General features: G+C 44.4%; 1 protein-coding gene across 1 annotated transcript in view; it reads right to left on the bottom strand.

The window, feature by feature from the left end:
* LOC132401288 (zinc finger protein 214-like) overlaps positions 1–17,213 on the bottom strand; it is a 1,156,463-nt gene that overhangs the window by 436,173 nt on the left and 703,077 nt on the right. The gene's annotated exons all lie outside the window — the stretch shown is intronic.

Raw genomic sequence — 17,213 nt, 5'->3', positions numbered from 1 at the left:
CTTTCCACTGCATCTGACCTGACAGTTCACCCATGAAGCGCCATTTACCAAGTTTTGCTCCGAATCACCCAATCTCTCCGTTTCCTGTCGTAGATAGATCACAATCTCAGAATGTCACAGGATCACAATTGCCACAAAATTCCACTGGGGGGGAGAGAGAGAGAGAGAGAGAGAGAGAGAGAGAGAGAGAGAGAGAGAGAGAGAGAGAGAGGGAGGGGGGATGGGGTGAGTTTGAGAAAGAGATAAAGAGGGAGGGGTGTGGAAAGGGCAGAGAGAGGAGGAGAGGAGTAAAGGGGGAGCGGCGGAGAGGAAGGGAGAAAGAGAGAAACGGAATATTACTGAGCACATTCTCCGGGATTTAACACGGGCTCGTGTTTCAGCTACAGATTCGGAGTTTTAAGGTCTCTGACCGCCTGCTGATCTAACATGAGATGCGCATCAGAATGTCTCTGACATGCCTTCGTCCCTGTGGAAATAAGACCACGTGTCGGCAATCGTCGGCGATTAAAACGATTTGCATGTACAACAACAGTTGGTGCTCATTCCGATTCCAGTTGCTGATGGAGCCGTTTTCACTGGTTGAACCGCGACTGATTTGGCCTCTGGAAACGGCATCTGATGAGGCCTAGAAGGAATACAGATGGGAGTAACAGGCACTAAATTCTGGAGCAGCTCAGCGGGCATTGCAGCATTCGTAAAATTGAACAAACTCTCTTTTCGGGCCGATTCACTTCTTCAGGACGAAGTGGTGCCCCGAAAACAACGGATCTCAGCGAGAAAGCGGGAACAGCTCAGTAACCAAAGGCTGATTGATTCCCTTAATGAATTCTGTAGAACAGATCAATGAGATAACACACGTCAACGACACGGTTCAGGAGATCTGACCCAATTATTGCCTATCCGTTTATTGCCTGGCACACTCCACAGGGAAAGGGCCAGCGATTCGCTCTAATCAATAATTCCTAAACGGTGAACTTCGCGATGTGAAAACTTCCCGGAGAGATGCCTCTCCCCAGCACTGAGACAACTCTGGCCAAAGTCCCAATAAAGGCCATAAAGCGTTTGAGTCTATTCCACGAGTCAGAGGAGAAGCAGTGAATTAGTTCCAATTGTGATTCAACATAAACATTCAGAATTTGAAATAACAGGATCGGTATGTGTGTATGGTGTTTGTACGATGGTCACCAAGTTGAAAGCTGGTCAAATGAACATCAACAGATTCACACCGGTTAACACACAGAAATGCTAAACATGAATTGTTCTGCTCACTCACCAGGAACTCCAATGACGGCGATTAACACGTATAATATTCTATGCGCACTCAGGTATTTATGTGACATTGCATGCATTTTCTCTGTCCGGTGGTCTGTGCCCCGTCGTACAGATGATCTGTCGATGTTAAGGAAGCACATGCTGGGGTTGTTAATAGCCTTTAGCGACTTTAGCGATTTCAACAGATCAAAAATAATGCTTCCTAAAATATTTACAAACTGACTAAAACCAACTGGTGCAATTCCCGCAGTGACAAGTTCTGAATAATTTTGTGAATTTATTTTAAGAACATTTATGTGAGTTTCTTTGTCCCGACGATGGTATCGGAACCTTCTGAGCCGTCATCAATAAAAAAAAAGCATGAGAAAATTTGTAGGTGTTAGAAATCCGAACAACACACTAAATGCTGGTGGAACTCAGCAGGTCACCTTCTCATCTTTCTTTCTCGTCCTACCCAAGGGCCCCGTCCCGAAACGTCGTCATACTCTTTTCCAGAGATGCTGTCTGGTTTGCTGAGTTCCGGCAGCATTTTGTTCGAGTTGCTGTCGTCAACTAACCGTGCTTCCTCTGTAAATATGTACGTCAATGGAATCTTTTGTCAAATGCAAAATATTGAACTAAATTATGTCAGTGTAGCTGGAGAAAATGTATTCAATCTCCGACTGTTACCATTCACCTCGAGAGTATAATCTCTCTGTGTTTTTGTGCTTGGGGTCTCCACTGAGAGGTTACTCAAGAAAATGTCGGTTTCTAATGATGAATTAACACTTTCATATCCATGAAATCCTCAAATTTCTTCAGCGACTTAGTTACAGACAGAACATTTGGGGGCTCTTCTGTGACCCACCATAACCTTAATGCATGGGCATAGGACTCAGCAGTCATATATTTGCGGACAAATGACTTTAAAAGGCAATAGCAACGTTAAAAGTGTAATTATTTTGAAAGCATCTGTACGTGAAATACTTTGAGAATCGACACACCTCTAACTACGCAGGGACTTCTAAACCCCTGTGGGACCCCAAGTCCGAGCACACCCAAGATGCACATTAGAGTATCCCAGAGCAAAATCATTTCAAACAGTTCGAAAAATACTAGTTTCTATCTTAAAATTAGTGAGATGTACTTCACCGTTCAAAGTTCATTTATTATTAAAATATCTGAAAAATTAAACACCGGAATACGTACGCACCACCCCCACCCCCCCCCCCCCCCCCCGAACCCAAAGTGAGTACATCCTATTGCCTTCTAAATCTTCAGCATCACATCCCAGCAGTTATATTCTGGACCTTCGAAATGATTGTTATATTTCAGTTGCCTTGTTCACCAACGACTCAGCCTGGAAGTTTACCTTTTAGGCGTTCTGCAAAAGGACTCCAAAGTCCCTTGCAGTCTGAGGTGTGTGGATTTTTCCTCATTTAAAAAAAGCCTGCACATATATTTCATCGACAAAGCATCATGGTCCTGCATTTTCCAACGGTTTATTTCATTTGCGACCTTCTCGCATATTTTCCGGGTTTATCTGATTCCTTCTCCAGATTTCATGTTTCCCCAACACAACCAGCCAATTTTCGAATCATTTGCAAACATGACAATAAAGACATTTCTTCTGTAATCTAAATAATTGATAAACGGCATAAATCCCGACACCGACACCTGCAGCACCACACTAGCCACTGGAAGCCAACCAGAAAACGATCGATTTATTCCCACGTTTTCCCACCAACCAATCCATCAATGCTTTAAACATGCTAGCAATTTTCCTGTAATACTATGGGCTCTTAACTTCTTATACAGCCTCATGTGTGGCAACTTGCAAAATCCTTCTAAAAATCCAAAACTGCAACATCCACTGTATCCCCTTTATCTATCCTATCTGTAATCTCCACAAGGCATTCAAAAATTTCGTTTGGCGAGATTTTCGTTCAGGGAAACAGTGTGGTCTTTGCCCGGTTTGATCCTGTGTCACAAAGTACTCTATAATCATCTACTTTACAAATGACTGCAAGATCAACCCAATCACTAACGTTAGGCTAACAGGTTGATTGGTCTATAATGTCCGTTCTGCGGCGCCTTCATCATTTAAAGAGTGGAGTAACATTTGTAATTTTCCTTTCATCCGAATCCATGCCAGAGAACAATCATCCATGAATGATCATAACTAATAACCCCACAATCTTTAAAGTTACGTCTTTCAGAATCATGGGGTGCAACTCATCTGGTCAAGCTGACTAATGTGACTGTAGCTTCTTCAGGTTTAGAGCATCTTCTGTCATGTAATTGTAATTGCCTTCACACCTTTCTATATGGGAGCACAGGGATTTAGTTGTCATTGCGGATTTGAGGTTGCAAACGCATATGGGGCTGCGTGCGGATTTGAAGATCTAGGCAGCTTTAGGGTGTGTCTGTCGTTTCGGGTTGTGACGAACCTAGAAGTTTAAGTTTCATTTATAGAGACGTTAAAAATAACAGCATCTCAAACACAAATGCACTTTAAACTTGTGAAGACAGATATTTTGTGAACTGTTTCAAATGGTTCTTTCTTTGTGATAATGAAATGTGCATATGGGTTGGTGATGTGCCTGGATTTGGGAGTGTCTGTAGATTTCGTATCGCCACGAATCTGAATTTTGTTTCATTTTGAGTTTCTTTATTGGAGTGTATTGGGTGTTAAGGATGCGTAGCATCTCGGTGGGGGGTGGGGGTGCGGTGGTAACATGTCGCGTCCTTTTCAGGCGGTTTGTCCACCTTTGGTCCACGCCTGACACTCAGCTCTCAACTGTGGCTCCCCGTAGCTGTTTGCATGCGACAGCGGCCACACCCCGGGCAACGGCCTCGAGAACCGGCTAAACCAGGTGCGGGTAGCCGACGGGTCTCAGTGAGATAGGGAGTTGTCTATCCCAGCATGTGAAGGCAGACTTCGGTGAATTGAGCGGACTAATCCAATGGAAGTTCCAACGGTCAAGAAGGCGGTCTCTGCAAGCGTTGTGGAACGCGTAGAGCACAAGAAGACGCAGAAGATTTCCTGGTTGTCCACTGCGCCCAGTCCCATCTCCAGCCGTCTCGACCCTTGTCATGCCACTGGATCCAGATGGGAATTGAGAAGAGAGAGTGAGGCCGCGCTGCGCAAATCTCCCTTACTGAAATCCAAATAAATCTCTAGTATGGATACCATCATCAGCCGGCTGGTGGCGTAGTGGCATCTGCGCTGGACTTGGGGGCCGACGTCCTGAGTTCGAATCCGGTACCGGCTACCTTGCATGTTCGCGCTGGGTTGACTGGCAACTAGACCTCGTAAGAAGTACTTAATGGTGTCGAGGTCTTCGTCGATTACGATGGACGAATCTTATGGCGCTTTTTTAAATAAATGAACTATCAATTTTCAACTCTGTTCACTGTGTTTCAGTTGGAAGTAGCTATTTATTGAACTACAGTATTTGCAATTGTTCTTCCTCTGGGCTGATATAATGTGTATGTGGGGACTGATAGCCGAATCCGAGTGCACAAGGATTTAGCGATGCGCACGGATTTGTGGTTGTTGGTGGATTTAGAGAAATGACAAATAGCAAGGCTGTTTCGGTTACAGATTCTTTAATAATGAATGCTCTGTGAGAGTCAGATTTATTATCACCGGCATGTGTCGTAAAAATTGCTTAGCAGCAGCAGTTCTTTACGATATATAATATAGAGGAATATTTATATAAAGTACAGTATTTGTACAGTGAATATATTTGAAAATGTGCAAAAACAGAAATAATTTATATTGTTACGGCTCCGCAACAATGAATATAGAATCGAGAAAGGTCTTTTGTAACAAATAAAACATTTATTAAACCCTGCTAAAGAAAACAATGTTTGTATCTCAGCAGATTAACAGATGTCATTTGGACCATGCTAAGCCACGCAGTCATTGGTATAGAGAGAACAGAGCGGTGGGCTGAAATAATTTATAATGCATGTGGGTGTATGAACGTGTGGGTGCGCACTGCTTTGGGGACTGCGCCGATTTAGATCTGTGTCGGCCAATATGGGGAAGTTTACGCATTCCGGGTTTCTCACAGAGCTGCTTCATTGTAAATACGTTTGTAATAAACGTCCTTTCAAATTTGAACTGTTATTGCCCTTAATGTTTCAGTTCACAGGAAGTGTTCTTTTTAGATTTAGGGACTGAGATCTTATCACGCTGGGGAGATGGGATTGTTGGATTATGTAATATGCCCCTCTGTCTCGCTATCAGAAACCCCACCTTGTTCTGCCTAAGATTTGTTGAGATTAGATCACAGTTTAATAAAGTCTAAGAGTTCTCTTGTGCATGAGAGTCTGTTGGTTCATCAGTATATTTAGCAGAATTATTATGACATTGCTGCAGAAAAAATATCAGAAGATAATTTAACTGGGAATGCTGGTGTGGCCGTTTTCCTGCCTGAATCACAGGTAACGATAAAGAAACAACTTATTAGCCCTTTGTCAGTACATAATGTCGAACTTCTGCCATCATTTTGGGCTTTCAGTGGGTAGTGGAAATCTTTCCACGCAATGTTGTAATTTGTTCAGATTCCTTTTCGGTGTTCTTGAAGCTTAAACTAGGTTATTCTAACGTTCGGTTAGATTTGTTGCTGGAAACTCATCAAACATTATTTAATACACAACGTACTGGTTTATCTAAACCACTTATGGGTCTTTGCACATTGAAGTTTAACAAAAGCTGTTAAAATTTCAACTGTGGATGAAGATCTTCCCCTTAGAAAATCAGAAGCTAAGTGGTTGGTGGGATTAAGAATTATGGAAAGGCTGTGGGATAATAGGCATAAATAAACGGAGACACTTTTACAGAATACATAACTGATTGGTTTATTTGGGGAAGGGAAGGAATTATATTTACACGACTTAGAATTGAGGATATAATGCTGAATTATTTCTTAAGTCATGTTTGAAAACCTGATTCTAGTCGTGTAGGTTTTGGCATTGTGAAAAATTTAATTATAAACTGTTCCAGGGCAAAGCATACCATGTAGAAATAAATCAAATTGCAATCGTTGGGGTTGCCATTTTTCATTTAAAAACTTTCTTAAGTTATAGGAGTGACTTTAATTTAATTCCTGGTATTATGTTCCATTATGGACAATATATGGGGCTTTTGAGGATGATTTAGCTTTCATTTGAAATAAAAGAAGCAGAGAGGGTTTTATTTCCTAATTCTCTAAAACACACCAGTCCTGTTGATGACCGGGAATGCGCCTGTAATTTGGACTGTTAACCGCCATTTTTCCAAATAAAATCGAAGAAACATAGAAAGCACAACACAAGCCGAACATGTCATTACCGTAAAAATTACCCAGGTTCCCATAGCCCTCTATTTTTCTAAGCTCCATGAACCTGTCCAGGAGTCTCTTAAAAATCCTATCCTATCGGCCTCCACCACCGACCCCGGGCCATTTCTTTACCATCTTCACCTTAGCCGGTTATTCGAGGGTCAGGCGGAGACTGGTGTGATTGAGAATGGATTAGGAAAGCGGAATGAGCAACGTGACCATCGGCAATCAGCAACGTGAGAATCCGCCGGGGAATAACACCCGGGAGATCGGGCGGTGAATGTGAGGATCTGGAGCCCGTACTGCAGAAACTGCTGTCTCCTCTGCTTTGTGGTCAGGAAGCGGCTTCATTATAAACGAATCACCGAGGTGACCGGAAATTTCAACGCGCTTATCAGCTGCTCCCTAAATCTTGACTGAGTCACTCCGTAAATAAAGGTGTTCGTGCAGCAGCTGAAATCCCTCAGCAAATACCCGACATAATAGATCCATTCAGAATCATTGAAATTGTATCCTTTTCCTGATACTTGATAATATATCGCATTTACAAAGTATGTCATCCACAGGAGGATGAAGCTGCCGGAGAGGGCGAAGAGTAAAACCACAGACCTCCTCCTGCTCTCCATCTCCGGGTCACTGCGGTTCTCCCCCTTGCTCTGACCCTTCAGCACCTTACGGACCCGACTGGCCGTTAAAATGTGCCTGACTGTCAGAGCGTTGAGCAACAGGATCCCAGCGAAAGGGATGAACGGAGTCAAAATCGTATCGAGCCAATCATATCCTACCCACCCGCGGTCAGTGAAATAACTGTCCATGAGCTTACAGAACCAGGGCATATTGTCGATGATTACGCTGGGTTCCTGCGTGAAGTATCGGGGAACGTGTCTCTGACAGGGCAGTATGCCGGTTGTTGTTAGAACTACAGTTGCAGTTTTCCCTGTGCAATATTTTGTTTTCAGCTTCTGGCAGCAAATGGCGACAAACCGATCAAAGGTGAAAGAGACGGTGAACCAGACAGAGCAGTCTGTGGCTGAGAACGACAGTACTTCTATAACACTGCACACCGGGGTGATGCCCAGAAAACTCCTCGGGAAGTAGTACGATCTGATTCGATAGAAAATAACGTTGATGACAATGGTCATTAAATCCGCCACTGCCATGGCCACCAGATAGCAAGTGGTGCAGGCAGAGAGACCGCACTTTCGCCGTGACAGGATCACAATCGCCATTAAATTCACTGTAGAAGAGAGAACAGACACAGGGCATTACTGAACACATTGCCCAGGAGTGAATACTAGATCGGGTTTCAGCTAAAGATCGGGAGGGCTAGAATATGTGACCGGCTGCTAATCTAACATCAAACTCGCGTCCAACCGTCTCTGACCTGCCATCTTCAGTGTAACGGTAAGACGACTGTGTGGGCAATCGTCGGAGATATAGGCGAGCTGCATGAACAACAACAACGATCGGTGCTAATTCCGATTCCAGTCGCTGATGGAGTCGGTTTAGATTTAGCAGTAACTGACTAGGCCTCTGGACACTCAGCATCTGATTTGGCCGAGAAGGGATACAGAAATACAGACAAAATACTGGAGGAATTCAGCATGTCAGCAGTATCCACGGAATTGAACAAACTCCCTTTTCGGGCGAGATCCTTCGTCCAGTCGAAGAGGTGTCCCCATTTATGACGGGTTGCAGAAGAAAAGCAGGACAACTTTGTAATCAGAGGTTGGCAGGCTTCATTAACGGATTTATTCTACAACACAGTTCAATTCGAAAACACTCGTCAGTGGATCCGCGGCCACTGGTTCGGGTGATCAGACCCAATAAATTGACCAACAGGCAGTGGGATCCGACTGTGACAGACGGCACTGGAAGACGTGAATTATTTTTTATGGGCGTTAGTTTGTCCCAAGAAAGTTGACGGAACATTCATACGTGTCTCATCAATTAAAAGTGCTTCCACTTTATAAATAAGTTCTTTATAAAAAAACAGTTGTGTGACATAGGGTATTGTCATTGTAGCTTGTGAAATTGCGTTGAATCATGTACTGTTACCATTCTCCTCAAACCTCTGATGTAGTTCGTGTTTGTTAGACTTTACCGAGATGGTCCCCAAGAAAATGTCTGTTTGTGATGTGGAATTAATACTATCATATCGACAAAAGCTTTCAACGTTTACAGTAACTTAATCACAGGCAGAACATTCGGGGGCTCGTTCATACCCATCCCTCACCCTAACACATGACCATCAAACTCGGAGTACAGTGGGTGGGGGTTATGATCTAATCATGGAAAATAAGACAGCTCAAAGCTGGAGTAGCGGATAAGAAAGTGTGTGTGTGTGTGTGTGTGTGTGTGTGTGTGTGTGTGTGTGTGTGTGTGTGTGTGTGTCTGTCTATGAGTCTTAGTGCATGTCAGTGTGTCTCTATGCCCGTGTGTGGGTAAACCCATTGTCTCTGCCTGACCCTGAATGATTATGCACATGTTAATCTCCAATTCAGTTCAGCCCTCTTGGTTGAATCCCATCCCGTCCGCCTCCGGAAACTGCACATAGCCTGGAACACTCATTTAAAACACTTCACAAAATCGCTCCCGAACCATAAAAAGCAGGAACAGTGGTGAAAATTCAGATTGCTTTCATAGCTATTGGATGCACTCGTCACATCTCTATTTCAGCAGACACCCCCACATACTTTAGATTATCCTAGAGTAAGAACCATCCCACAGTTCACAAAATGGTTGTCACCATTTGATAAATAAAGCAACATTACCTCTCTGCTCCTAAATTCTATTGTATTCAATAGAAATTATGAGAGAAATGATGAAGCGTGGAGATGTCGGGCAGTCTCAACTCAATATAGTCGAGGACTTTGAGCAGGGAAGTAAGGGTAAACCTGTGAGGAGCGATTGATGGCTCCGGGCCTGTACTCCTCATTTCCATAATATAATCAAAAGACCATCCTTCGTAAATACCATCTGCCTTTTCAATATTAAAAATACAGCTATTACAATATCTATATTTATCTGTGCTTTTCTAATATCATCTTCCAAACATAAAAGTGAATCCAATGTCATTCTTCCCTTCTAAAATCCTCTCTGATAAATTGCGAAATCACCTCGTCTATCCAAATTATTTTTCAACCGCTCGGTTACCGTACGTTTCCACAAGGACGGGCGTGTTTCTCCTTCGACGTCTCAGTGAGTTCGTTCCGGCGATGTTTTGTGGTAGCTGAGGAAAAGTGTTCTGGCAGTTGTTATTTTATTTTACTCACAGCAGCTGCGTAGAAAAAAAATAACATTACATGCAACTTACAAAATGCATAAAATTTTGTAATGAACCTCTGCCAGAGAGCCCAGAGAGCGGATTTTTCAAACTCTCCTTATCCAGGCAGTATTCGGGTAAGTCTCTTTTACGCACCATCCAGAACCTTAACAATTTTGCTGCAAAAAGAATTGCAACACTTCAGATCTAGCGTTTTATGAAACTGTAACATACCTAGCCGAAACCGGAACTAAGCGCCTCGACTACTAAAAGCAGGCAGGCCCGACATCGCCTTCACCAGCCTATAAAACTGTGCATCCACTTTCAGGGACTTATGAACTGGGATCCTCCACCGGTTGTCTCCTGCACCAAATAACTTTTGTATAGATTGCTAACCAGAACATTATGCAACATTTCAAGTACATACCAGGTCAGGCAACATCTATTAAGAAGAACAGAATCGGCATTTCCCTTACAGCATTGACTCTGGCCCTTCGGCCTTCCCCTTCCATACCGATCAGGTGTCAATGGAAATATTCCCAGCTCTCTGCGTTTGTCCTATCTCGTCTGAGACAGGATTTAGCTTGAATATGCATCTCAGTCATATTGGCACAGGGGATGAAGAATCTTTTTCTGCTGTTACAGCCTATGATTGAACCTTTCCTGTCCTGTACCTATTAACAATTCCGATTAAATTTCTATGAGTACACGATTACTAAGGAGTTAGTGTTTGGTCTTTTAAACAACAGAAAAGTGCATAACTCCCCAGTGTTAAGTGGACTATACTGCAATTTATTGAGGGGGGATAACATTCAAGGGAGCATAAAACCAATGCATTTGTTTTATCTTCAGCCTCAAGCAAGATCACAGAAAAAAGATGGTTAATTTTATTCCATTATTTGAAAAAGGGTTAGATAATCTTGGAGATGTTTGCTCACGTCAGGGATTAGGGAGGTTCCTGGATGGGATTCCTGGTGCTTCGATATAGAGTTAACGAGGACAACTCATATCCAGCTCTTCCAGTCTGTGATGTTCTGATTTCTAGCCTGGTCCCATCCACCTGTTCCGGGATTATAGCCTTTCATACCCCTCCCATCGATGTACCTATCCAACTGTCTCCTAAAAGTTGCAAATGAACCTTAATTCACCACTTCCTATGGAAACTCATTTCACACTCACAAGATGTAAAGAAGTTCCCTTTCAAATACCCCTTAAACATTTCACGTTTTACCCTTAACCATGATTTCTTGTCCCAGTTTCACCTAACCTGAGGGGGGAAGTCTTATTCTGTTTGAGACATAACCTATTTAGTCTCTCTCCCCAACTCAGGTTCTCAATCACAGAGAACATTATTATAAATTTTCTCGGTAATCTTTCGGTCTTCCTGATCGCATTCCCTCAGTTACGTGGCCCAAACTGCACAGAGTACTCCCGGATTGTCCTCACTGACGTCCTATACAACTTCAAAATAACATTCCACAGTACTTTTCTTTATGGAGGCCAATTTTGTCTTTATGACCCTACCTTGAATTATAGAACTGTATTGACTAATCCCTCTGTTCTCTGCAGAGCACAACCCCCTACCAGTCACTGTGTAAATCCTACCTTGGTTGTTCCTGGAAAAGTGAGGAAACACCTTATCAGGACCTGAGTATCTATCCTCTCTAATTTGCCTTAAAACATTAAACACCTCTCTCTCAGTAATCTGTACAGGGTCCATGGCCTTGCTGCTGATTTGCCTCAATTCTATGGATTCCGAGTCCGCCTCTCGAGTAAATGACTTACCGAGCATTTCTGATCCCATCGGAATTGGCCTTTCTCTAATTTCGAATCTCAACTCCCGGACAAATCTATCTTCTGGCATATTTACTTTGAAACAAATAACATTGTGATCACGTGATTCAAAGTGTCCCCACCTCCCATCCCGGACACTTCTGTTACCTGTCTTGTCCCACGTCATAATAACTGTTGAAGTATCACAGACTCTCTCGTTGGGACTATACTTTCTGAGCAAGGATACTTTCCTGAACAGAATTTGCTTTCCTACAATCATCTGCATTTTCTACAATACACTATCCCATGTACAGCTTTTACAATACGAGAATCCCAGCCAATATGTGAAAATCTAAAAACGCATTGTATAATCACCTTATGTTTCCTGTAGCAGTGCGCTATCTCTCGATGAATTTGTTCCTCTAAATCAGGCCGTTGGGTCGCTTGCAATATTGCTCCATTTACGTGCTCACACATTTCTAATTCTTCAGTTCTACCATATCGCCTCACTAGACGGATTCTCCAGTCTGCTCGGACTGGGCACTGGCGGTACATTTCCCCCGTGTAGTATTCTATAATATCTTCCTGCCGGTTCTGTGGCGCCAAAAACAATGGAACCCATAATGCTGACAGTCATGTCCTTGCTGCTAGCAGGTATCACTGATAACAAGAACATCATAATTCCAGGTTGGTCCATGCCCTGATCTCATCTGCCCGTCTCACAATACCCCGTTCACTGGTGATTAGACAGGGAGCTAAATCCGAGCTTTCCGGATAATGCCTTGGTCACACGTATATATAGCTCGGGTGCTTCGTGCGATTCCACGTTACTGTTGTCATTTTAATGCAGAAAACTGCTGCCGCAACAAGAAAACAAATCAAAAAAGCATGTGAGAAATGACGAACGTTATTCTGACGTGGGTGTGTACTGTGGACTCAGAGTAGGACTGGGCAGGGACAGGGGAGTGTCTGGTATCACGAGACCTTTCCCGGTATCTCAGGGCTGGGAGCGTCTGCACCCTCGACACCCACTCTCCCCGACAATCCTTCCCTGACACCTGTTCCACACACCTCGCGTTGCATCCGGCACTCACGAATCCCAGCTTCATTTGTGGCTGAGTTGGTTGGTCGGCTTGTAGATGTTTATGTTGTGGGCAGCATAAAAGACTGGCAAAGGGTACAGTGGAATTTAGATTAGTTGTCGATATTATATCTTAAGATACAGGAGCAGAAGTAGACCATTTGGCCCATTGAATCTGCTCCTTCATTCAATGAGGACTTTTACATCTTCCCTCTCAGCACCACTATCTTTTATTCTCCACCGTATCCCTTCATGCCGTGACTAATCAAGAATCGATCAACCTCTGCCTGAAATATACTCGAAAACCAGGCCTCCATCGGCGCCGGTGGAAACAGGTTCCACAGAATCACCACTCTCCAGCTGAAGAAATTCCTCCCCATCTGCTTTCAGAAAGGACGCCCCACTACTCCTACGCCCGACCATAGGAAAAATGCTTTCCACACCCACTCCATCGGGATCTTCCAGCATTTGATAGGTTTCAGAGGTGACTCCTCCCAACGACTTACCTTTGCGCCTCAAATGTTACTTTTAATTTTCTCTGCATTTGATAAACAGTCCACTGTAGAGATTCCTTAAGTTCATGCGGCAGAATTTCATCCAGACTGTTAAGGTTAGGCTCGCCTTCTATGTTACGTGTTCTGTTGTATTTTATTACTTTTTGGGGCAGTTTTTCTTCATTTCTATACGACCGCGCCATTTGTTTGCTGGGGTAATAAAGTGTACGTTAGAAGTGGTTATACTTGTATCGAAATTTGACGCCGCTTCTACATTGGAGACCCCGATGCTCCTCTGGAAGATTCCGAGTGATTTCGTTCGTTTTACAATCAGAACGGCAAACGGCGTTGCTCTCATACTCCCTGAACTCCGGCAGAAAGATGCCGCCGTTTGATTTGCCCAGGCAGAGGCCTAGATCACAGTGCGGAGAATCTCGGAAGATGACAAGCAATATTACTACGCTGTCGAACTGTTAGACAGCTCTACACTGAGACCAGGGTCGTGAGCGTCCTACAGAAGCCCCCGAAAGTCAACGGATACGAGACTTTCAAGCAGCTCCTTGCAGAGGCTTTCGAACCTTTTCTGCCCTTGCCGTTCGGCTCCTCTCACTTCCCGGCTTAGGCGACTCCAAAGCGTTGGATTTGAGGGACCACATGTTGTCCGGCATTGGAGGACATCAAACTTCTTTCATCTTCAGTGAGTTTTCCTGCAACAACTGCCAGGTGAGGTGAAGTCGGTTCTGGCTGTCTCTCCCCTCAAAAACCTCCCGGCTCCAACGAGAGAGGATGACACGGAGTTTCCCGTCACCAAGACGGCATTTGCGACCATTCAACTGAACGACTTCGCCGCCTCGCCGCCATCTGAACGCATACAATCGCCGCGGTTCCTCTCCGTTCTCCTGCCCTGTGTTTCTCCCACACGAGGTTCGGGCCATGACCTAAGAAGTGATGCCCACTCTGCGGGTTCAAGGATTTGGGAAACAGAACGGCCGGTGCCCGTTAGCTACTATCGGCTTCGGCAGGTCAGGCAGTTTGCTGCTCTTTATTGACTCCGATTTTGGACGCCGTATTCTCTGTGGCATCGGCGCTCAGTTCGTGCTCCCGTCTGAATTGGATCTGGAGAACATGGACCGTCTCTCGAGGCTACGAACGGCAGCGCCATCCAGAATTTTGGTGAGCGTGAGATGGTGTTCTCATGCAGGCATAGGTTCCGCTGGGATTTTGTATTGGCGGCGTCTACACCACTACAGAGGACTACCTCCTTTGCGCATTCCCTGCCTCTCCATGTTTGCCACAACTTCCCAAACGGCCGCACCACTGTACTGGATCGCTGTTCACAGACAGGCTCGGTTAATCCTCCTGAGCTGCATTAAAAACTCTGTCTGTGAGGAGATCTGAGCCCTCGAATTCAGTTGCAGCTTGTCCCACTTCTACAGGCCGCCTCTGACCCAGAAGAAATATTAAAAGTTTGAAACCTGAAGACTTCCAGCTGCAGCAGCACCTTGCCGTCACATCTATCTGCCTTCTCCCCGTATTCCTGCCCTCAGCGGGAGTAATCCAGAGACAGATCTTCACAGCAGACCGATATGAGCACAAGAGCATAAGATATAAGTGCAGAAGTAGCATTCGATCCATCGAGTCTGCTCTGCCATTCAAACAGGGGCTCATCCAATTCTTCCAGTAATCCCCACTCCCTACTGAACCCCATACTCTTTGATGTCCTGTCTAATCAAAAACGGATCTATCTTTGTCTTAAATGCACCCAATGACCTGACCTCCACATCCGCTCGTAGCAACGAATTCCATAGATTTACTACCCACTGTCTGAAGTAATTTCTCTTCATCACCGTTCTAAATGGCCGTCTTTCCCTCCTGAAGTCGTGTCCTATTGCACTGGACTCCCCTACTATGGGAAATTTCTTTGCCATATCTAATCTGTTCAGGTCTTTTAACATTCGGAATGTTGCTTTGAGATCCACCTTCATTCTCCTGGAGTACAGGGAATACAGCCCAAGAGCTGCGAAATGTTACCCATACGGTAACCCTTTCATTCCTGGAATCTTTCTGGTGAATCTTCTCCAAGGTCAGTGTAATCTTTCTAAAGTAAGCAGCCCAAACCTGCACACAATATTCCAAGTGTGGTCTCACTAGTGCCTTATAGAGACTCAACATCACATCGCTGCTCTTGTACTCCATGCTTCTGGAATTTATTACCAAAATTGCAATTGACTTCTTCACCACCGACTCAGCCTGGAGTTTAACCTATAGTGTATCCTGCACAAGGACACCAAAATCTTTTGCATCTTGCATTTTGAGTTCTCTCCCAATTGAAATACTAATCTGCCCGTTAATTTCTTCCACAGCTTGCATAACCATACATTTTCCAACATTGTATTTCATTTTCCACTTCTTTACTCATTCCCATAAACTATCCAAGTCCCTCTGCAGGCTCCGTGTTTCCTCATCACTACCCACTCCTCTACCTAGCTTTGTATCATTGTCCAATTTATTGACAAAACCATTAATCCGATACTCAAAGTCAATTACATACATTAAAAGCATCGGTCCCAATACGGAGTCCTGCGGAACTCCCCTGGTAATCAGCAGGCAACCAGGATTGGATCATTTTATTCCTGCTCTCTGTTCTCTTCCGATCAGACAATGCTCCACCCAAGCTACTAACTCTCCTGTAATTAACTTGCTAAGGAGCCTCATGTGCGGCACCTAGCGAAAGGGTTTCTGAAAATGCAAGTACACCAATCTGCTCCATCTCAAATGTCTACACTGCTTGTAATTTCTTCAAAAAATTGCAGTATAGATAGTTAGACAGGATTCCCCTTTCAGGAAACCGTGCTGGGTTCGGCCTATCTAGTCGTGTGCCTCCAGGTACTCCACAGACATGGCTGGTGCTACTGCTGCGGCTCTCCTCTGAAAGGCTGTGTCTCCCGTGGATAAAATTTCCCTCTATCTGTTTCACCAGTGCTCTAAATAGATACTTTTCCCTTCTCAATCTGCCAGGTCAGGTCCATGTCTTATTTTCCCACTGGACAACCCAGGTAGTGCCCACTTTACAGTCCTACGGTTGTAGCAGTGGCACGGTAGCCTGAACCCACAATCGACGTTTCCTGAACAGATATTTCCTCAGATTTCAAAATGATTCATGGAAACTGCCCAACATCAGCTTTAGAAACTTGGCTTGGTGAAAGAAGGCAGAGGGTGGTAGTGAGGGCTTCTCATTTAAGTCCGGAGGTTTCTGACAGGTGGCATTCACAGGGATTGGTCCCCGTACCCCACTTGTCGTAACAACATAAGACCACAAGATACAGAAGCAGAATTAGTCCATTCGGACCATCAATTCTGCTCCAACATTCCATCGCGGTCGGTGTAAATTTCTTTTCAGTCCCATTACCCTGCCTCATTCCTGTATTCCTTTATGCCTTGACCCAACAAGAATCTACCAATCTCTGCCTTAAATGTACATCGGATATCGCCACCGCAGCTGCCTGTGCCAACAAATTCTATTGACTCCCCACTCTCTGGCTAAAGATATTCCGCCTCGACACTGTTCTAGAAAGAAGCCTCTATTCTGAGACGGTGTCCTCTGGTCAAAGACTCTCCCACCATAGGAAACATCCCTTCGATATGCACTCTATCAAGGTCTTTCACATTAGATAGGTTTCAAAGTCGTCACCGTTCATTCTTCGGAAATCAGTGAACACAGACCGAAAGCCATCAAACGCTCTTCAGAAGATAAACAGCCCAATCCTGGAACCATATTCCTCAACCTCCTAGGAAAGCTCTCCATTCTTTCCAAGGTACCCCATGCGAGGCTTATTGAGAAAATACGGGGGGCGGGATCCAAGGGGACATTGCCTTGTAGATCTAGAACTTGCTTGCCTACAGAAGGTTAAGAGTGGTTGTAGACGGGTCATGTTCTGCATGGAGGTCGGTGACCAGTGGTGTGCCTCAGGGATCTGTTCTGGGACCCTTAATCTTCGTGACTTTTATAAATGATC

The sequence above is a fragment of the Hypanus sabinus genome, chromosome 10 (genome assembly GCF_030144855.1).
Source record: "Hypanus sabinus isolate sHypSab1 chromosome 10, sHypSab1.hap1, whole genome shotgun sequence".
NCBI classification, from domain to species: Eukaryota; Metazoa; Chordata; class Chondrichthyes; order Myliobatiformes; family Dasyatidae; genus Hypanus; species Hypanus sabinus.
The sequence above is the reverse complement of the archived record's forward strand: the minus strand, read 5'-3'. Positions and strand labels throughout refer to the sequence as shown.